Source organism: Schistocerca nitens, chromosome 2 (assembly GCF_023898315.1).
Source record: "Schistocerca nitens isolate TAMUIC-IGC-003100 chromosome 2, iqSchNite1.1, whole genome shotgun sequence".
Lineage (NCBI taxonomy): Eukaryota > Metazoa > Arthropoda > Insecta > Orthoptera > Acrididae > Schistocerca > Schistocerca nitens.
The window spans coordinates 304626947-304648733 of record NC_064615.1 but is presented as its reverse complement, the minus strand read 5'-3'; the positions used below and the strand labels follow the sequence as shown (position 1 = coordinate 304648733).

Here is a 21787-nt window from a genome sequence, read left to right as displayed (position 1 = left end):
TGATGATGGTAGAAGTAGAGAGGATATAAAACGTAGACTGGCAATGGCAAGGAAAGCGTTTCTGAAGAAGAGAAATTTGTTAACAACGAATATAGATTTAAGTGCCAGGAAGTCATTTCTGAAAGTATTTGTATGGAGTGTAGCCATGTATGGAAGTGAAACATGGACGGTAAATAGTTTGGACAAGAAGAGAATAGAAGCTTTCGAAATGTGGTGCTACATAAGAATGCTGAAGATTAGATGGGTAGATCACATAACTAATGAGGAGGTACTGAGTAGGATTGGGGAGAAGAGGAGTTTGTGGCACAATTTGACCAGAAGAAGGGATCGGTTGGTAGGACATGTTCTGAGGCATCAAGGGATCACCAATTTAGTATTGGAGGGCAGCGTGGAGGGTAAAAATCGTAGGGGGAGACCAAGAGATGAATACACTAAGCAGATTCAGAAGGATGTAGGTTGCAGTAGGTACTGGGAGATGAAGAAGCTTGCACAGGATAGAGTAGCATGGAGAGCTGCATCAAACCAGTCTCAGGACTGAAGACCACAACAACAACATGTCTGATATGGCTGCATACCATACTTATTGTGATCAAAATTACAGAAACTGCTATTGTGCTAGTCTGTTAACCGTTCTTTTTTTTTTTTTTTTTTTTCACTATCGCACGGAGCATGGTCTGTCTGTCTGTTGTGGATAGCCACAAGTTTAACCATGACATTCCGCTTTGTAAAGATAGAGCTCCGACAATGTCGCGGTGTATCGGTCGCGATAGGCCTCGAAACTCAATTGTTGGCAGTATAGGTACCACCTCAAATATTTGGCGGGCCGGATACCGGGGATGACCGGCCAGCTAACGCGGGCCGGTTTCGGCCCGCGGCCCGTAGTTTGGAGACCCCTTGTACAAATAACGTAAAGCGATGAAATCTGCATAGACAACTGAAACATGCTGACTGCTTTCGTACCAAAATAATCCAGCTTAAAAATACTGAGTGGATATCTATGAATCTTTGGAAGTGTACTTCGTGGCACACGGTAGGTTTTAGAACTCATCAAATCAATTATATCAAATTGATATAATTGTTTAAAATTGTAGACTCGTACCGCCTATCGGAATAACTTCTGCGGATGCCCATGCAGCGGAGCTCGTTGCAATAGCTGCTTTCCAAATGTGAGCCAAACATGGAAACGGCTTTGAGAATGACAATGCTAGAGGCTGCAGCATCGTCTGAACGCAGTTTCAGCAAATTAAGGTGATGAAAAGTACGCAGGGTCGAGTACAGAAGAAAGTAGACTGTTTCAAATGTAGTTACCCTGTCGGAAGAATACGACATAACTACTAAACTTGACTGCAGTGGCAAAGTCTCTGAGTTGATTCCTCTTAAAGCAAGGAAATGCGAAGTTAAATAATTAGAAAAAGCAAAATTCCTGCAAAGGGATACTTTTTCATCTCTTGATTACAGCCCTTTTATTTTTATTTCTAATTAATAATTTATGAGGATCAAATAAAACTTTTTATTTTTTATACATTACATTAAAACCAGTCAGCAGTAGCTACCATAAACTATAAGGTATCGACTTTGTTTTAGTTTTAAAGTTTATACTATTTGCCTTATAGAATACTTAATTGGCAGTGTGCAATACTTTTTATCAGTGTAGTTGATTCAAGCAATATTGTCGGTGAGGCTTCATTTGTATTGAACCTACTTTGTAGTGCTCCGTTCGTCAACTGGTAAAACCGGAAATCTTATAGGATTGAAATTTACGTCACATACCAAAGTCTGCAGGCCCTTATCAGTGTCAATGTAACCAAAAGTCACGGCCATAACGTCACAGATTTTGACACTCGCAAAGACCCAGAACCAACAGGGTACTTACCGTTGAACTAGAATTATTAAATTTAGCGAGAAGGGAAGTTTCACAGTACAAGCAAAGGGAAAAATCCGAAAATTATACGACACAAAAAATATCGAAACTTCCTGGCAAATTAAAACTGTGTGCTGGACTGAGATTCGTTCGTGGGACCTTTGCCTTTCGGGGGCGAGTGCTCTAACGACTTCTTTTTTTGCAACTCATTTTGTTCGTTGTATATGTTGGGGGCGGACATCGAAATTTAGCTGATTTCTTTTAGTACTCATGTGAATAACTTCACGCTTTTCCTTATTCAGGGTCAATTGCCACTTTTCGCACCATACAGATATCTTATCTAAATCATTTTGCAAGTCGTTTTGATCATCTGATGACTTTACAAGACGGTAAATGACAGCATCATCTGCAAACAATCTAAGACAGCTACTCAGATTGTCTCCTATATCGTTAATAGAGATCAGGAACAATAGAGAGCATATAACACTTCCCTATTGTAATGCACGCATGTGATATGTAATTTCAGTTCTGGCGAAGTGCTTCATGCATTACAATGTCTTTATTCCTTATCGCAAAATTAACTCTATTTAGAAGAAACGTGAACAGTTCTGGTGACATTCTAAGACAATTAAAAGAACTTCTTGTGTCTTCCAATACAAACTACAGGGCGTTTCAAAAAGAAAGAGCAGATTTCAAACATTTATTTCTCAAAAACTACAAATGATAGAAACACAATTCCAACGGTCCTTCACTCAATATGAGTACCAAATGTTACACAACAAATATCAAAACTGTACCTCAATATGAGCACCATTTGTTACACGACAAATATCAAACCGGTATCTCATTTCTTGCCACACACGACGCAACTGGTCTTTAGTTACCGAATTCACGGCCGCAACAATTCGATGTCGTACCTCTTGAAGAGTAGCGGGCATAGGTGGGACATAAACACAGTCCTTTATGTACCCCCACAAATAAAAATCGCATGGTGTAAGGTCTGGTGACCTGGGAGGCCACAGACGATGACATTGATCTTGTGCTCCTGCTCTTCCAATCCACCGTCCTGGAATGGTGTTATTTAGGTACCGTCGTACAGGTTCAGAGAAGTGTGGTGGGGCGCCATCTTGCATGAAGATGAAGTGATTTGAATCTTCCTGAAGTTGAGGAAATAGCCAGTTTTCTAACATGTCCAGGTAAATGGTTCCTGTGATAGTTTTCTCCATGAAAAAGAAAGGTCCATAAACTTTGTTTACCGAAATTGCACAAAAGACGTTAACCTTTGGTGAGTCTCTTTCATGTTGAATAACGTCCCTCGGAGTTTCACTCGCCCAAATTCGTACGTTATGCCGATTAACTTTACCAGAAATGTGAAACGTTGATTCATCTGAAAAAATTAATCGTTCGGCAAAATTGTCCTCTTCCATGTCCTGTAGAATTGCAGTTGAAAATTCGAACCTTTTGTTGTGGTCGTCAGGACGCAATGCTTGCAATAACTGCAGTTTGTACGGCTTCATGTGCAGACGGTTACTCAGAACGCGCCATACCGTTGTTTTAGACATGTTTAGTTCGTGACTTGCCCGTGCCGTGGATTTTCTAGGGCTCCTTTCGTAAGCTGCACGGACACGCTCGACATTTTCATCCGATGTGCGTGGACGACCCGTGCTTTTTCGCTTGCAGATGCAACCATCTTCTACGAATCTGTGATGCCACTCATAAATTTGCTTATGACGAGGCGGCTGTTTGTTGAATTGACGGCGGAATGCACGTTGCACACCAACAATGGACTCTAACTTTGCAAATTGCAGCACACAAAATGATCGTTCCTGTGGTGTCGTCGCCATTTTCCTACAAACAAACGCCAGCGCCACTGCGGATTTGCATGGAACTTCTGCGCGGACCATTGAAAAACTTTGAACCTTTCTCTGACAAGAAACGTTTGAATTATGTTTCTATCATTTGTAGTTTTTGAGAAATAAATGTTTGAAATCTGCTCTTTCTTTTTGAAACGCCCTGTATTTCAGCAAGAATGCGGAGCAACCGAGCTGACGTCTTTTCTTCATCCAGTCACAAATCGAAACACGGTTCTTATTTTTTTTCTTATGCAGCGATTCCACTCAACAAGCTTTAACTCCTTCACTTTCGTGCGACGTGCACTTAAGACACGACTCAGGAACCCATAAAACGACGAAACTATAGTGTATACTGGTTACGCCGTGTCGACAAATATGAAACCATTTGCGTGCAACTCATTCCACGCAACGAGTGGCGCAACCTAATGTCGTGTAAACTAGGCTTAAGGGACGGTGTGCATAGTTTCGTGCGCTTGTCGAGAAACAAGAGTGTTAGAATTACCAGCTACATTCTCGGCATTTACGAAGGCGTGCTGAAAAGTGATGCCTCCGAGTTTTTTATGTGAAAACTCTTACAGCTTTGTAAATGAAACATCAACAATCTACTCTACGTCTATATTCTTCAAGTCTACATATTTCTTTCTCAACAGTCACCCTGGCGAAGAAAACATTTCTACTAACAATAGATCAGTTTGTTGATACCGCCACTGTAGAATGACTTTGTTGACGGAGCCACAACCTCATATCTGCTTGCACCGATTCTAATCACTATCAAAGTGAAATCCTAGAAGGAGTTCTTTATATTTTGAAAACAGATGAAAGTCCGATGGGGCCAGATCGGGGCTGCATGGAGGACGGTCGATGATAGTGAGCGGAACGTGTACATGCGAAATCTATTACTCGTACAATTTGCTATTTCTCACGCACTGACTTAGTAATGTTACACATCACCGTGTTACACGCTACAATTCGGAGCCCTCACGCGGCAGAGGGCTGTAAACATGAAGAATAAAGATGTAGAATGTTAATAACGTTTGTTTTATTTAAAAAGCTTTAAGAGTTGTCGCATAAAAAAATCAGAAGCACCACTTTTCAGCACGCCCTCATACTATCTAAGTCATGGCGTTTCAACCCAGCAACGGACAGATATGTAGTACTTCTTAATTTAATTCTGTAGACACTAACAAAGGCAAGCCTTGAGTAGTTTCAATTACATTATTTCCGAAAAGTTTCAATTAGATATATACCACGTGAAAGATGAAACTTAACGATTTTGTCCCGCGGTCCAGTATTCACTCTATAACATTGTTTCGCACTAGTAACTTCAAAGATCTTAAGTGCACAATCACTGACTGACAACTCACATGATCGATACATCGCTGGCAATCTCTGGGGCAGTATCGTACTACTTTATCGCTGCAATCGGTTGCTGTCTTCGATACCGGCACACCCGAACGATCCACCAAGCAAAGTCAACCAATATTTCGAACGACACCATCATGAAATTCAGTAGTGTCACTTGACCAGCTTATGCCATAAAAGAGAAAGGAAAGAAAAGGGGGTGGAACTGTTTTGAGTTTGTTTTGGAACGACGTCTAAATGGTTCAAATGGCTCTGAGCACTATGGGACTCAACATCTTAGGTCATAAGTCCCCTAGAACTTAGAACTACTTAAACCTAACTAACCTAAGGACATCACACACACCCATGCCCGAGGCAGGATTCGAACCTGCGACCGTAGCAGTCCCGCGGTTCCGGACTGCAGCGCCAGAACCGCTAGACCACCGCGGCCGGCGAACGACGTCTCTTCGGATCTGTAGTTTATGTTAAGAACATAGTATATTTTTCATTTACACAAATGCGATGGGTCTGTATATCGCACATACATCTTAATGTCCTCAGATCTTTTTAAAGTTTTGATCTTTTAGCGTAGCGAAAAGTATTTACATTATGAAATGATAATTAAATAGACACCCTAGCTGCGAACAGGCGTTGATATACATCATTGGGGGACATGTTGAAAATGTGTGCCCTGACCGGGACTCGAACCCGAGATCTCCTGCTTGCATGGCACACGCTCTATCAATCTGAGCCACTGAGGATAGTGCGCCTGAGAGGAACTTATCCCTTGCACGCTCCCCGTGAGACCCACATTCCGAACATGTCCACATCACTACATTCGAAGTGCGCCTAATAGATGTTTGCCCATATTTTGCCATATATTGTGATTATTACTATGAACTTCCCACAAGTGAAATTCTAATTGTACGGCAGAAGCTTCAAAATGCGTATCAGAGTAATCTCTGTGAAGTATCAGTGCCTTTATATTTTTATTCCTTTGCAATGTGGCAACTGCTTTTATGTGCTTTGCAGAATGGTTCATGTTCCTTAATTGTAATATGTGAAATTCTTTGTCCACGGGGCCATAGCGAAACGAAATAAACCACAGAACCACGATTATAAAGAAATCGGTGCAGCTAGTCAGACATATTACTACACAAGGCGATTTCTCGCCTGCGATTCATCGGATTATTTGGGAATTGCAAGCGATTTTTTGCACACTCGCGCGACCTGGCGAACGATTGCTGTGTCGTTCGTGTGTGGAACCCTCAACGAGCGATGCACCAGAACGAGAAACAAGGGCTCTATTCCTCGAACTAGAAGTGAAAATGTTTAGTGCGAGAAGCAATACACATCATCCCGCGCTCTGGTTCAACGATCACGCACTGGCATAGCGCAAGAGGCGCTCCTGCTATGCAAACACAACCGGTAACGCAAGGCTGTGTACCAGAGACTCAGGGTTAATTTCTTTTTATCGGCGGGCTTGGTGATAAATTACAGTCGTGCTATCATGATTCGTAATGAAACTTCCTGGCAGATTAAAACTGTGTGCCCGACCGAGACTCGAACTCGGGACCTTTGCCTTTCGCGGGCAGTGCTCTACCAACTGAGCTACCGAAGCACGACTCACGCCCGGTACTCACAGCTTTACTTCTGCCAGTACCTCGTCTCCTACCTTCCAAACTTTACGGAAGCACTCCTGCGAACCTTGCAGAACTAGCACTCCCGAAAGAAAGGATATTGCGGAGCTCAGTTGGTAGAGCACTTGCCCTCGAAAGGCAAAGGTCCCGAGTTCTAGTCTCGGTCGGGCACACAGTTTTAATCTGCCAGGAAGTTTCATATCAGCGCACACTCCGCTGCAGAGTGAAAATATCATTCTGGATGATTCGTAATATCACTTAGTTGTGTAGACCAAAACGTGACGAAGGTGAGAAATTCGCTTCTACGTCTTGCGCAAATATAACAGTCTTATGCAGAATAATATGTCCTCAATTTTAACTGTAGTGTTTTAGACATCAACACGTGTTTGACTACTGTGACTTCGATATCAACTGAAGACGCGGTAAAGCAGGTTTTTCTACTAGACACATTGCGAACGGATTTGTGTATCATTGGGTACCGACTAATCTGTTCATATACCATTATTTTTTATATGGTTTTCACCTTCATCTGTTATAGAAGAATTGTGTGTTTACTCCTAAATTTTACTGTAAGAAAGCAGCCATCACTCACGCCAGACTCTTTAACAGAGACAGTTTCGACGTCTTAATGAACTCAAAACTGTGTTATTCCATTAAGGAAAAGTAAGTATGTTGACGTAAATTGAAAGAAATGCTATTCACTGATCATTATACCAAATATAATTAATTGGACTGGACTCGTAATTTGATTAATTAGCTAATTTTAAATAGTTCACTGAAAGTATATTTTAATATTACTTACCTTATTGCAACAGAAACATCTCCATATTCAGAGCCGCACCTACTTCAGCACACCTCGGATCTCTGCAGCGTTGAAAATGCACCACCATCGATGACAATGTTATTAACGTAGTGAGTTAACGCATGTCAAGCTGTAGACTTCGATTTGAAGGAAAAAAAGAAGGGGTGCTCTGAGAAACAGCGATGAGACGCACCCGAACAGGCAGTCAACTCTTACACTGAAATCAGAGACCTCTCCGGAGGCACGCAGTATAGGAAATGGCGCGAGAAAACTGAGAACTAGTCCGAGCACTTGGCTAGACGCCCTATTCCGCCAACGAGGAACTTCGTAGTTTCTGGCGTCGTAGAAACTCGAGAGCAACAATGGACGGCTGCGCATGCTTTAATATTGTCACCGACAATAAGGAGCTCTTTCCAGCAGTGTGTTGCTTGAAACTCATCCTTCTAGATTTCTTAGCCGCTTATACAATTTTTTTTTATTTTTTTGTTTCTGGAAAGTTTCCTTTTATGCGTGTGGAGCAGGTCGTTCAATGTTCTCTAACTATGGATGTTTTAAGTTCTTAGCTCAAATAATGCGTAACAAAAAATCGTCTATTCTATGTTGTTTTCGCCCCAGTTCATCTCACGTCCGTTCCTGCACATTAGCGTTAACTACTCCATCTACCCATCTAACCTTCGGCATTCCCTTGTATCAGAATTTTTCAAAAGCTTCCATCTTGTTTGAACTGTTTGTCGTCCACGTTTGACTTTCGTACAGTTTTACACTGCAGACAAATGCTCCGGGAAACACATACCAACACTTAAATTTATGTTCATTCGTAGCATTTTTTTTTCTTATACGGAAATGCTTTTCTTACTATTGTCGCTCTTCATTTTTATCCTCTCTACCACGGCCGTCGCCACTTATTTTGCTGCCCTTCGCCGTGCACCGTACTGTGACTTGAGGAGTACCTGCCGTATGTAGATATAGATGTAGAAATAAGAAAACTCATGTACCGTTTTCAGTGTCTCATATCCGTAATCTAATTCGCTCAGTATCGTCTGTTTTAATTGTATTACATTGCATTACCCAAGCTTTGATTTTGTTGATGTTCATCTTATAACCTATTTCAGGACACTATCCATTCCGTTCAAATGCTATTTCGAGTCCTTTTCAATCTTTGACCAAATCACAATGTGATTGGCAAACCTAATACCTCAAGTTTTTTCTCCCTGTACTCTAATACCTTTTCGAAATTTCTCCTTGGATTCCTTTAAAGCTTGCTCAGTTTACAGGGTGAATAACATCGGGAATAGGCTACAATACTGTCTCACTATGTTCTCAACTATTGCTTGCTTTTCATATCCTCCGACTCTAATGACTGAAGTCTGGTACGCATGCAAATTATACATAACGTTTCGCATTTTATCTCTGCTATTTTGAGAAATTCGTTAAGTGTGTTCCAGTCAACATTATCAAAAGCTTCCTCTAAGTCTACAAATGCTACAAACGTAGGTTTTCGTTTCTTTAATCTACCGTCTAGGATAAGTCGTAGGTCAGTATTGCTTGGTGTGTTCCTATGATTCTCCGCAACCCACATTGATGTTTCTCGACGTCAGCAACTGCCAGTTCTTCTATTCTTCGACTGTTCTTCTAAGATAAGATCTTATCTTCAAATACAGTATTTGTAGTCTGTAGTATGATTAGCCTTTCGAGTAGCATACCCCCCTCCGTAAGTACAATATCGAGCCAGCCAGTTCCGCATGGGCTTCATCAAAAGAGCATTTGCTACTACCTGTCTGAACAACGTTCAATATTGTAATTATAATTGGTTGCCGCGCTAGCGAGTAACTGGAGATATAACTTTGTAAAGTTTTTCTCAGAAAAAATAATGCTATGTATGAATGAAACTGTTTGACTAATTGCCAGATGATTAAAAAGTATATTAAATGTAAATCGATATGAAAGATCTATTAGAGAATATATACGTACAGTATCACTGCTTCTAACCAGTATGTGAACACAATAACTTCAATATACGCTGTTTGTCATTTTTGAAATTGTTGTAATTTATAATATAAACGTGGTTATATTTTTGTAAACACACTGCATGTTACTGTTAGGTTAAATAAATAAACTTAGCTCATTCCTATTACGCATAGTAAAATGTTCAAATGTGTGTGAAATCTTATGGGACTTACTGCTAAGGTCATCAGTCCGTAAGCTTACACACTACTTAACCTAAATTATCCTAAGGACACAAACACACACACCCATGCCCGAGGGAGGACTCGAACCTCCGCAGGGACCAGCCGCACAGTCCTTGATTGTAGAGCCGTAGACCGCTCGTCTAATCCCGCGCGGCTTACGCATAGTAAATTTAATTAATAAACCAATATAGGATTCACTGGAAGTATGAATTAAAAAACGTCTTCAGTCACAACTTTTAGTGTTTTATTAAATACACGATCCATATCGGACCCTATGGGTCCATCATCAGGTGTAATTTGTCTTAATACATGATTTATTTTTTCTCTCGTATGAGGTGAAATGCATATTCCTGTCATGAAAAGGTTTGATGTTGGGTTATGAATTTCTTTAGTCAAACGCGGAAAATTGTGAGAAATAGTGGAAAAAATGAAGTGTAAACTCACCACATGACTTTTTAGCACCATCAAACATTCTTTTCTCCATCCTGTTCGTACATATCACTTCACTCAAGAGGCACGTTTGCATACACATGTTTGTAAACACTTCACATATGCTTATGTACATGGTGTGATCAAAGATGAATTTATCCGTTGCGCCAGAAAAAAATGGTTCAAATGGCTCTGAGCACTATGGGACTCAACTGCTGAGGTCATAAGTCCCCTAGAACTTAGAACTACTGAAACCTAACTAACCTAAGGACAACACACACATCCATGCCCGAGGCAGGATTCGAACCTGCGACCGTAGCAGTCGCGCGGTTCCAGACTGTAGCGCCAGAACCGCTCGGCCACCAGAGGCCGGCCGTTGCGCCAGAGATCTAATTATTAAACAATTGACTTATACGGGGAATAACTTTAGAATAGGTCTTTAAAATTATTGAAGTAACTGTGGCTTGCGAAATCTGTCTGTTCGTTTAACATAGATTCTGTTTTTTTTGTGGGGGTATATCTCCAGCTGTTCTAAAAGATTTAGGGTATTGGGTTCATTATTTAGTACTACCAAATTGTTTTCCACAATGTTGATGACCTGTTTCGTTTCAAACAATTGTGAAATAACTGATTTATCGAAGTGGTTGAGCCTGAAAATGGATCTTGAAGTTTCTGCCTGTTGGCCTGTAGGCAGGAGAACTGCGGCATGACACTTTGTACATTGTACTCTCCGTTGTTATTGTATGTTTGTGTGTTTGATTTTATGTTATGGATGAGTAAATTTCGTAACTCATTGTTAGTTGAGAATGCAACTGGTACTTTTTTTTTTTTTTTTTTTGTTAGCGATTGGGAAAAGGCAGAAACTTCAATACGGCGTTTGGCTTACGAAATTCATAACTTAACATCAAACCTTTTCATGACAGGAATATGCATTTCACGTCATCCAAGAGAAAAAATAAATCATCTATTAAGACAAATTACACGTGTCGATGGACCCTCAGGGTCCGAAATGCATCATGTAGTTAATAAAACACGAAAAATTGTGACTGAAGACATTTTTAATTCATACTTCCAATGTATTAAATACAGGCACGTCTGAAGCTGCAAAATATGGATAAAATTGAAATCAGTATAAGATTGATATTAAACAGGCGTAACATTCGTTAATAACGTGAACATGTAATTCTGCAGCCTCATTAAAACATATCAGTAAAAGTAAATTTGACCGAAGAGAAATTGCCAGATAGTTTTAATTTTGCTCTCGAAGGCTCATTCTAACGTAGCGGTCCGGATTGATGCGACCGCTACGGTAGGAGTGGGAAGCAGTTCTTCTACTCGTTATGACGGCGTCTTGCTCTTTCGTCCGGACGTTGTGGGTTCGATGGGCTGACGAGGACTACAGCAATCCGTCGGAGGTGACGGCTGCTGCAGCAAGAGAGATGGAATTTATTCCTCATCAAGCAAGGGCAAATACACAGGGGCACACCCTCGTCCAGTGGGCGCGGCCTGGTGTTGATCCACAGCATCTCGGTATCGGTGCAGCACGGCGGTCGCCCGTCAAGGCCACTCACGCCGGCTGAAGCTAGCACAGCTTCCTCGACAGCTGCACCGACTGCCGGCGGTGGCCGGGCGAAGACTTCGCTGCATTCCACGCGCAGCCCGACGGCATCGAATGTCGGACCCCAAGAAGAGCGGCCAGCAGTAGTATGAACCGACACACACGTCCGCTAAACGTAGTGTTGACATCCGTCCTGATATATCGGGACCGTCACCGTTAAGGGACCTTCTACATCTACATATATACTCCGCTAGCCACCAAGCGGTGTGTGGCAGAGGGCACAATTCGCGCCAAAGTCATATTTCCCCCTCCCCTCCCCCCTGTGTTCCACTTGCGGATCGCGCGAGGGGAAAACGACTGTCTTAACGCCTCAGTACGAGCTCTTATTTCCCTTATCTTTGAATGATGATCATTACGCGATTTGAAAGTTGGTGGTGGTAATAATATATGCTCTACATCCTCGGTGAAGATTGGATTTCGAAATTTAGAGAGCAGCCCCTTCTGTTTAGCGCGTCGTGTATCTGCAAGTGTGTCCCACTTGAAACTTTTTATGAGATTTGTAACGCTCTCGCGATGGCTAAATGTACCAGTCACGAATCTTGCCGCTCTTCTTTGGGCCTTCTCAATCTCTTGAATCAGGCCCAACTGGTAAGGGTCCCATACAGACGAACAATACTCTAAGACTGGACGAACTAACGTATTGTAAGCTATTTCCTTTGTTGAAGGACTGCATCGCTTCAGGATTCTACCAATAAACCGCAATCTAGAGTTCGCCTTACCCTTTACTTGTGTAATCTGATCATTCCATTTGAGTTCAATTCGAATAGTCACACCCAGATACTTGACTGATGTTACCGCTTCCAAAGACTGATCATTTATTTTGTACTCATACATTAATGGGGATTTTCGCCTTGTTATACGCAGTAGATTAAACTTACGAATATTGAGAGATAGCTGCCAGTCATTACACCACGCATTTGTTTTCTTCAAATCCTCATGGATTTGTTCACAACTTTCGTGTGATACTACTTTCCTGTAGACTACAGCATCATCGGCAAACAGTGTAAGGTCGCTGTCAATACCATCAACCAGATCGTTTATGTAAATAGTAAAAAGCAGAGGACCTATTACGCTGCGCTGGGGCACACCTATCCAACCGTATATGTCACTGGATAGACCGTAAGCGGGCACTTTTTGTAGCAAGAGACAGAGCGGAACTTCTTGTCCAGAAATCCCGACAAGAGCCAGTTTAGTCCCAATTTTGCAAAATACTGTTACGAGCTTGCTCAGGTCCTGAAGTAACGCCATCTGTTAGCGGAACGTGTAAATACAGCCTCAGTTTTATTTATGTCAACAAGTTTGTGTTGACAAGGTGTTGCATGTTGCGTATCCTATATCGATGATGCAAGCACCTTCTAGATCCAGCGCCATCATTCTAGAAAATACCAGATTTCTCCAATAGCTCGGGGCTGCAACTGTTTAAGCAGCGCCACGCGAAAGAATGGGGCAGTTCCCATATGAACAACAATCTGATACGACGATTGTTTCTAAACGTAATACGAACAATGAGTGTAAGTTAGTTGAATATAGGGCGTGAAGTGCATAGTGACGTGTACTTCAATGAGTAAAGTGTTATTGTTGACTTTTTACCGTCTAATAAAACCATTTTAACATAGCTTACGTAAATGTTTGAGGATGGAAAGAGAGCCGGCCGGAGTGGCCGTGCGGTTCTAGGCGCTACAGTCTGGAGCCGAGCGAATCCTGCCTCGGGCATGGATGTGTGTGATGTCCTTAGGTTAGTTAGGTTTAATTAGTTCTAAGTTCTAGGCGACTGATGACCTCAGAAGTTAAGTCGCATAGTGCTCAGAGCCATTTTTTGGAAAGAGAAAGTGTCACTTTCCGGATGATTGCACAAAAGAGTGCCCTATTGTCCAGAAAGGACATAGGCGTCAGGAAGCGTTGTGTGAGATTTGTAAGCTGTTTCATCTCAGTAACTCACGGAGGTAAGGCAGATGTGAGACATCACATTTCTACGAAGAATCATACAAACAGATTCGCGGTAGCATCGACATCAAAGCCTATTTCTACAGTTATGATTAAGGAAGAGACCCAAAAACAATTGCTTACGAAGAATCATACAAACAGATTCGCTGTAGGATCGACATCAAGGCCTATTTCTAGTCATGATAAAAGAAGACACCCAGGAAGAATTGCTGCTGCAGAACTAACAACAGCTAATAAAGTTGTATTGCATCATCAGTCCTTCAGTTCTCTTGACTGTACCTTAAAACTGAATGGCGCGACCAGTCCCGACTCTGTCGTCTCAAAGCTGTATACAGCCAGGATCAAGGCTACAGCGATTGTTAAAAATATTCTCGCACCAAACTCCGTGTCCGAATGCATAAAAAATTGCAAAAAGTTTCGTTTTATGGCACAGGCACTGACGCATCGAACCAGAAGGCTGGAAAGATATTTCCTTCAGTTGTTCAGTACTTTAATGAAACTGACTGAATCCGACAAAAGCTGTTGAAGTTTGATTCGCTGAATGACGGAACATCGGAGGCAATTTCGAAGTTTTCTCAAGACACTTTAAGACAACTGCAAATCCCATTAGATAAATTAATCGCTTTTTGTGAAGACAGTACCAATGCCAACTTCGGAGGGCTTCATCGACGAGGCCATCGGAATGTGTTTCGCCAAATTAAAGAAGAACTAGGAAAAAATTCAGAGGAAATTGGATGCCCTGCTATATTCTCCACACTACTACATCAAGCGCTGATGGAGTCTTAACTATCGACATTGAATCGTCCTGAAAATATTTCATTATTTTTCAATATACTCGGTAAGGACAGAGAAGCTGAAAGAGTTATGCTTATACGTTGATGTCGATCGTCAGACTTCTATCTCACTCAAAATCAAGATGGCTGTCGTTACTACCCGCAGTGGTGAGAATTCTTAAGCTTTGGATTCCATTGAAACAATTTTTCGATGTCGGAGACAGGTCACCTAAAATAATTTCAGATTTTTTTCGTTAATCCGATCAGTGACATTCGCTTCATGTTTCTGCACTCAAACTTGACTCTGTTTGGAATATATATATATATATATATATATATATATATATATATATATACTCCTGGAAATGGAAAAAAGAACACATTGACACCGGTGTGTCAGACCCACCATACTTGCTCCGGACACTGCGAGAGGGTTGTACAAGCAATGATCACACGCACGGCACAGCGGACACACCAGGAACCGCGGTGTTGGCCGTCGAATGGCGCTAGCTGCGCAGCATTTGTGCACCGCCGCCGTGTCAGCCAGTTTGCCGTGGCATACGGAGCTCCATCGCAGTCTTTAACACTGGTAGCATGCCGCGACAGCGTGGACGTGAACCGTATGTGCAGTTGACGGACTTTGAGCGAGGGCGTATAGTGGGCATGCGGGAGGCCGGGTGGACGTACCGCCGAATTGCTCAACACGTGGGGCGTGAGGTCTCCACAGTACATCGATGTTGTCGCCAGTGGTCGGCGGAAGGAGCACGTGCCCGTCGACCCGGGACCGGACCGCAGCGACGCACGGATGCACGCCAAGACCGTAGGATCCTACGCAGTGCCGTAGGGGACCGCACCGCCACTTCCCAGCAAATTAGGGACACTGTTGCTCCTGGGGTATCGGCGAGGACCATTCGCAACCGTCTCCATGAAGCTGGGCTACGGTCCCGCACACCGTTAGGCCGTCTTCCGCTCACGCCCCAACATCGTGCAGCCCGCCTCCAGTGGTGTCGCGACAGGCGTGAATGGAGGGACGAATGGAGACGTGTCGTCTTCAGCGATGAGAGTCGCTTCTGCCTTGGTGCCAATGATGGTCGTATGCGTGTTTGGCGCCGTGCAGGTGAGCGCCACAATCAGGACTGCATACGACCGAGGCACACAGGGCCAACACCCGGCATCGTGGTGTGGGGAGCGATCTCCTACATTACACCACTGGTGATCGTCGAGGGGACACTGAATAGTGCACGGTACATCCAAACCGTCATCGAACCCATCGTTCTACCATTCCTAGACCGGCAAGGGAACTTGCTGTTCCAACAGGACAATGCACGTCCGCATGTATCCCGTGCCACCCAACGTGCTCTAGAAGGTGTAAGTCAACTACCCTGGCCAGCAAGATCTCCGGATCTGTCCCCCATTGAGCATGTTTGGGACTGGATGAAGCGTCGTCTCACGCGGTCTGCACGTCCAGCACGAACGCTGGTCCAACTGAGGCGCCAGGTGGAAATGGCATGGCAAGCCGTTCCACAGGACTACATCCAGCATCTCTACGATCGTCTCCATGGGAGAATAGCAGCCTGCATTGCTGCGAAAGGTGGATATACACTGTACTAGTGCCGACATTGTGCATGCTCTGTTGCCTGTGCCTATGTGCCTGTGGTTCTGTCAGTGTGATCATGTGATGTATCTGACCCCAGGAATGTGTCAATAAAGTTTCCCCTTCCTGGGACAATGAATTCACGGTGTTCTTATTTCAATTTCCAGGAGTATATATATATATATATATATATATATATATATATATATATATATATATATATAAAGCGTGAAAAAGAATAAAATCTCGCTAACTGAAAGAAGAAATATATTACTGAACATTCAAAAATGTCTGAATGAAAGAAAGTCTGCCAGTTTGATTGTCAAACAAACCAAGATGAATTTGAACAAATTAAAGAATGAGAACCCTCGCCAAGAAATAATTAGATTTCGAAATTTTAGGAAGAGATCATGGCTTTCTGTATCATAGCATTTGATTACTTAGAGAAATAGGCTATTTATTTTAAAAAAATAGCAAGTATTAGATTGGATGACGCTGTCTGAAGTCCCATATTGGGTGACTCAACATCTGAAGTCATCAGTCCCCTAGAACTTAGAACTATTGAAACCTACCTAACCTAAGGACATCACACACATCCATGCTCGAAGCAGGATTCGAACCTGCGACGTAGCGGCCGCGCGATTCCAGAGTGAAGCGCCTAGAACCGCTCGGTCACAACGGCCGGCTATATGTGTCTGGAGAGCTTTTCAGAAAGTAAGCATGATTCGAAAGAATGGAAGTCCATACACTCCGTAAACTATGGTGGATTTACGTTCTTCAGAAAGCCGAAAATCTGAACGCAAATGCCAACTGCTACAGTTACGCGATTATTTGTTTTCTATTCCCGCACACAAGCCACTGTGGAAATAGTATTTTCTCTTATGTCTGCCCAGTGCACTGATGAAAGAAATCGACTGCTGCCACGGACTGTGGAATCAGCCTGAAAGTGCCAGTTTAAGTGAAAGGTGACTTGCATGGTGTTTTATAAATACGTAAAAGGGGAAGAAGACGTGCTGAAAAAGGTGAAATCTTCCGAAAAATATGGTGCACCAACTACTTCTCCCGCAACAAGTTCCACGTCATTGTGTTCTAAATAAAAAGTAATTACATTAAATACTTATTTTTGCTTCATTTCAGACATCCTCGTCTCAGGGTGTCCCGACGAGGTCCCAGTTAGCTATGACGATCCTTGGTGCCCGCCGTCGCTGACCCTTTCACTGACCCCTGCTGATGGGCAGCTGTTCGCAGCTGTCGGCGACAGGGACCTGCAGCACCAATTCACGCAATGTTGCGTCGTTACTGGGTTAAGGCCACACGTTGATGTGCCGTGTGGGGCGATTTGCACGTGGATATTGTCTTCAGCCATGTTCTTTCGGGGTATTTCGTCCGCACCGCACAACACTAAGTAGTACAACAATAGGAAGAAAACGAGTCAAAATTTAGCCTACTTAGAGTTTCTGCGGTAATTAAACTCCGTATGACCAGACGCTGATGTTTTTCCTGACGTTAAATTTTGATTGTTTTATCTCCCTTCTTAATTAACAATTTCAACGAAGTGAAGCAAGCATTAATTTTTGGTAATCTGTATCAATCCCGAAACCTGGTACTAGTTGTAGGTTGCCTACCTAACGGCTTCCAGGAGCAACAAAAGCTGGACTTTCAATATTTCGCTTAATTATCGACCGAAATTAAAAATTTCGAATGCTGTCGTCATCTACTAAGCTTAATAAACGTAAACATGGTCCTTAGTAGGCTGTAATATGACTTTTATTTAATCGTGCGATTAGCTAATTTTGACTACTCGTCATTACTTATTTGAAAAATGAAAATTTTTGTGGCAGCATAAATTAAAGAAGCTTTCAAGCCACCTACCTACAGCCATGGTTCCAGAATGACTTGCCTGAGCCACGATTCAATTTAAATTGAAGTGACAAACAAAATAACATTTTTATTGTTCACAAAAAAGCGAGTGGTTTTGAAAAAATTCCAAAACTGATTGGGGGTCGGAGAATGGTCTCAAAAACGGATGGCCTCCGTTGAAACGGGTAATATGGTAACAATAGTTTATGGTAAAGAACATATTATATTTAGCCTTCATAAATTATTGGTAGTCCTTTGTAGGCAAAACTCGAAAGAAGTAGGAAACCTTCGATCAAATAACATTCGTTTCAGTATTATGCGGACGATATAGGGTAGCAGTTGTCTGCGTCCGTAAACAGACGAGAACTATGACTGTCTTAGGGGGGAGGAGCGGTGCGGGGGAATAGCCCCGCCTCGCTCTCGAAGGCTGCGATACTACTTCCGCATTCTGTGCTTCCACGAAAGCAGAACTGACATGACGGTCGTAGGGATCGCTGAATCCTTTTCTTGTGGTGAGAGTCGCATTCGAAGCCCTTTGTGCACCAGGATTTGTCTCTTCCCTCAATTCAATAAAATAAAATAAAATATCTACAACGCAAAAGAAATTAGAGTACACAATGCATTTGGTAGCGGCTACAGCGCATTTGTTTGGTGCGGTTGGCAGTGGTAGTTCAGGCCCGCGCTCTACCGGTATCTAATGGAACCATAGTTCAAAACACTCTCCGCCTAAAACTGCCACGATGTAGCGTCCGCATAATACCCACTCGCGGACATTTGAAATCCTGTAATACCGTAGCGAAGTGGCAACAACAGCTCGATTGTTGAAAATGAGCGAACTGTGTAGGCGACAGCCGTATGTTCGCTAATAGCCGTTTCTATATTTTGTTATTTAGGCGAATGACGCTTTGACAACAGCGTGCGCCTACAGCGGCGGTCCCAGAGAAAGGCGTTTTCTCGTAGGCGGAAGCTGTGTGGGAACACGAGTGGTAGGAGGCCTGATGTACCTCTCCCGGTTAATTCTTAACCTGTCTGGATCCTTTTCGGTCAGTTTCTGCGTCCCACGTGTGCCCCCACCATTGAAGGTTACCAGTCTCGCCACACCCTTGGGACGGGCCTGCCTTAGCTAGGGTAGGTTGCTCATCTTAGGTTTCGCCGTGCATGGCGGAACAGTTACGAGGGTAATCCCAAAAGTAAGGCCTCCTATTTTTTTTATAAGTACAGAACTCTGTTTGTGTGGAAGTTGGTCACACTGTTATGAAGAGTGCTTCACTCGCTGTGTGTAAACATCCGCACGCCGCGCTAAGGCGCTCAGTCTTGGCTTGGCAACCGTTGAGTATGGAGCTCCCGTTGGATGTTACCGCCAAGACCGAATTGCGCGCAGTTATTCCGCTTTTGAACGCAAAGGGCACTGCGCCGATTGAAATCCATCCCCAATTGACGGAAGTGTATGATGAGTCGTGCATGGATGTCAAAAATGTTCGTAAGTGGTGTAGAGAGTTTGCAGCTGGTCGGACCGAAATTCACGATGAACAGAGCGGGAGACCGTCAATTTCTGAGGAGACAGTGTTGAAGGTTGAGCAAAGCCTGCGTGAAGATCGGCGAATCACCCTGGATGATCTCTGCACGTTGGTTCCTGATGTTTCCCGAAGCACCGCTCATACAATTTTAACGGAAACATTGAACTACCGGAAGGTGTTCGCAAGATTGGTGCCACGCATGCTGACTGAGGACCACATGCGGCAACGAGTTAATGCTTCCCGCGCATTTCTTCACCGCCTTGCAGCCGAACAGGACAACTTTCTGGACTCAATTGTCACGGGTGACGCAACCTGGGCATACCACTTCACACCTGAGACCAAGCAACAATCACGCCAGTGGCGGCATCCTTCTTCGTCAAAGCCGCAGAAATTCAAACAAACACAGTCTGCCGTTTCTTGGGATCGGAAAGGGGTATTGTTGGTCGACTTTATGCCCACTGGGACCAAAATTAACGCTGACAGGTACTGTGAGACTCTGAAAAAACTCAGACGGGCAATTCAGAACCGGAGAAGAGGAATGTTGAGTAAGGGCGTACACATTCTCTATGACAACGCTCGCTCATACATTGCTCGGCAAACCGTTGCTCTCCTGTAACAGTTTCAGTGGAACGTAATCACCCACCCATTTTGTAGTCCTGACTTGGCGCCCAGTGACTATCATCTGTTCCCTAAGTTAAAAGAACATTTGGCCGGAAAGCGATTCAGCTCCGACGACGAGGTGAAAGAAGAGGTTCATAACTTTCTGAACAGCTTGCGGCGAGGTGGTATGACATGGGCATACAAAAACTGCAACAGTGTCTACAAAAATGCATCGACAGAAACGGTGATTATGTCGAAAAATAGCTAAATGTTCAAGCTGTAAACGATTGTAGAAATAAACAGGTCTATGTACTTATAAAAAAGTGGGAGACTTTACTTTTGGGATTACCCTCGTAGTTTTAAAATTTCACCATTCTAGATACACTTGCTAATTTTCAGTATCCTTTATACGGTCTAGCTTTAACCAAACGGATACTGAAGTGTTAACATCCGTATGTTTTGGCGGAGCAGGATGCGAGCTAGGTTTGCGATGAATATTTTCCTTGTGGTGGAGGGGGGCAGGCTGTCCTCCCTGGTATGTCCTGGGCTGTGCCAACATTCTTCTCGATGTCAGAATGAACTTTCACTCTTCAGGGGAGGGCGCACTGATACGAAGCTCACGAGCGGATTAAAACTGCGTATCGGACAGCGGCTCGGAATGGGTCTCTGCCTTTCGCAGCCAGTGTGTTTACGGACAGAGCTATCCAGCGCGACTTACGCCCTGTCCTTACAGCTTTAGTTCCACCAGTAACTCACTCGTACATGGCGAACTTCAAAGAAGTTTTTCTGCATATCTTGCGGAACTAGCTCTCCTGGAAGAAACGATATTGCGCGGAAACGGCTTAGCACAGCCTAGGGAAATGCTTCCAGAACGAATTTTCGCTCTGCGGCGAAGTGCCAGTGCAGGAGAACTTTGTGAAGTTTGGAACGTAGGAGAAAGCTGTTAGGGCGGGTCCTGAGTCGTGCTTGGGTGGTTCAGTCGGTAAAAACACTGCTTGCGAAAGGCGAAGGTCCTAGCTTCGAGTAGGCGCTGCGGCTTAGGGTTTTAATACGCCAGTAAATTTCTTCTCGATGTTCCGTCGCAGTTGATTTGCGGAACGACTGGTAAGCGGGCAAATGGGAAAGTTTCCCGCACGTATGCACTCTATATGTTTCACACACTTCTGATTTGTAATTTCTCATTATGGTAAGTCTCGCGAAGTCTTGTAAGGGCAGATGCGACGGAAACTGGTGCCAGACGTAGTTTCAATCCATTCATTTATGTGAACAAATTTGAGCACAAATTTGGTGCAGTCGACGTACAGCACATGTTTATTGTGTTTGAAAATGTGTTCGCAGATTTTACATTAGCTGCTAGAGTGCGCCTGTAGCGGGTTGGTGTGCTGATTAACAGAAAACAGGCCCAGAATTTTATATGCGCAAACTAAGTTGGCACTCGGCATGGCGGCTGGTAGGAGCGACCGTTAAGGCATTTCCCATTTACAGTAGCTCCCATAAGCCACCGCGCCGAGTGTCAACTTAGTTTGCACGTTTAGAAAATTATAGCTTCTGTCGCCGGAGTTTCAAGCCGTCCTTTCACAGGACGTGAAAACGCACGTGGACGTGGAGCTGGTGACATCACAGCGTGGAATTCCACTACAGTGCGGAGCGTGAAATAAAGAATCTGGGATGTCAGACATTTGTCTCTTGGGGAGCAACGCGGTCAATGATTGCGGCATCGTTTTACGTTACTGGTAGAACATAGGAACCGCCATATTGTATGGCGG

The 21787-nt window shown here is 43.5% G+C and overlaps 1 protein-coding gene and 1 non-coding gene across 3 annotated transcripts in view; one reads left to right on the top strand and one right to left on the bottom strand.

Annotated features, from left to right (window-relative positions):
* The window catches only part of LOC126236067 (protein tweety), a 951384-nt gene that overhangs the window by 21892 nt on the left and 907705 nt on the right, over nt 1-21787 (top strand). The window lies entirely within an intron of this gene.
* Trnas-cga (transfer RNA serine (anticodon CGA)) lies at nt 6604-6677 on the bottom strand. The gene has a single exon. It is a non-coding gene; the product is annotated as a tRNA-Ser (tRNA).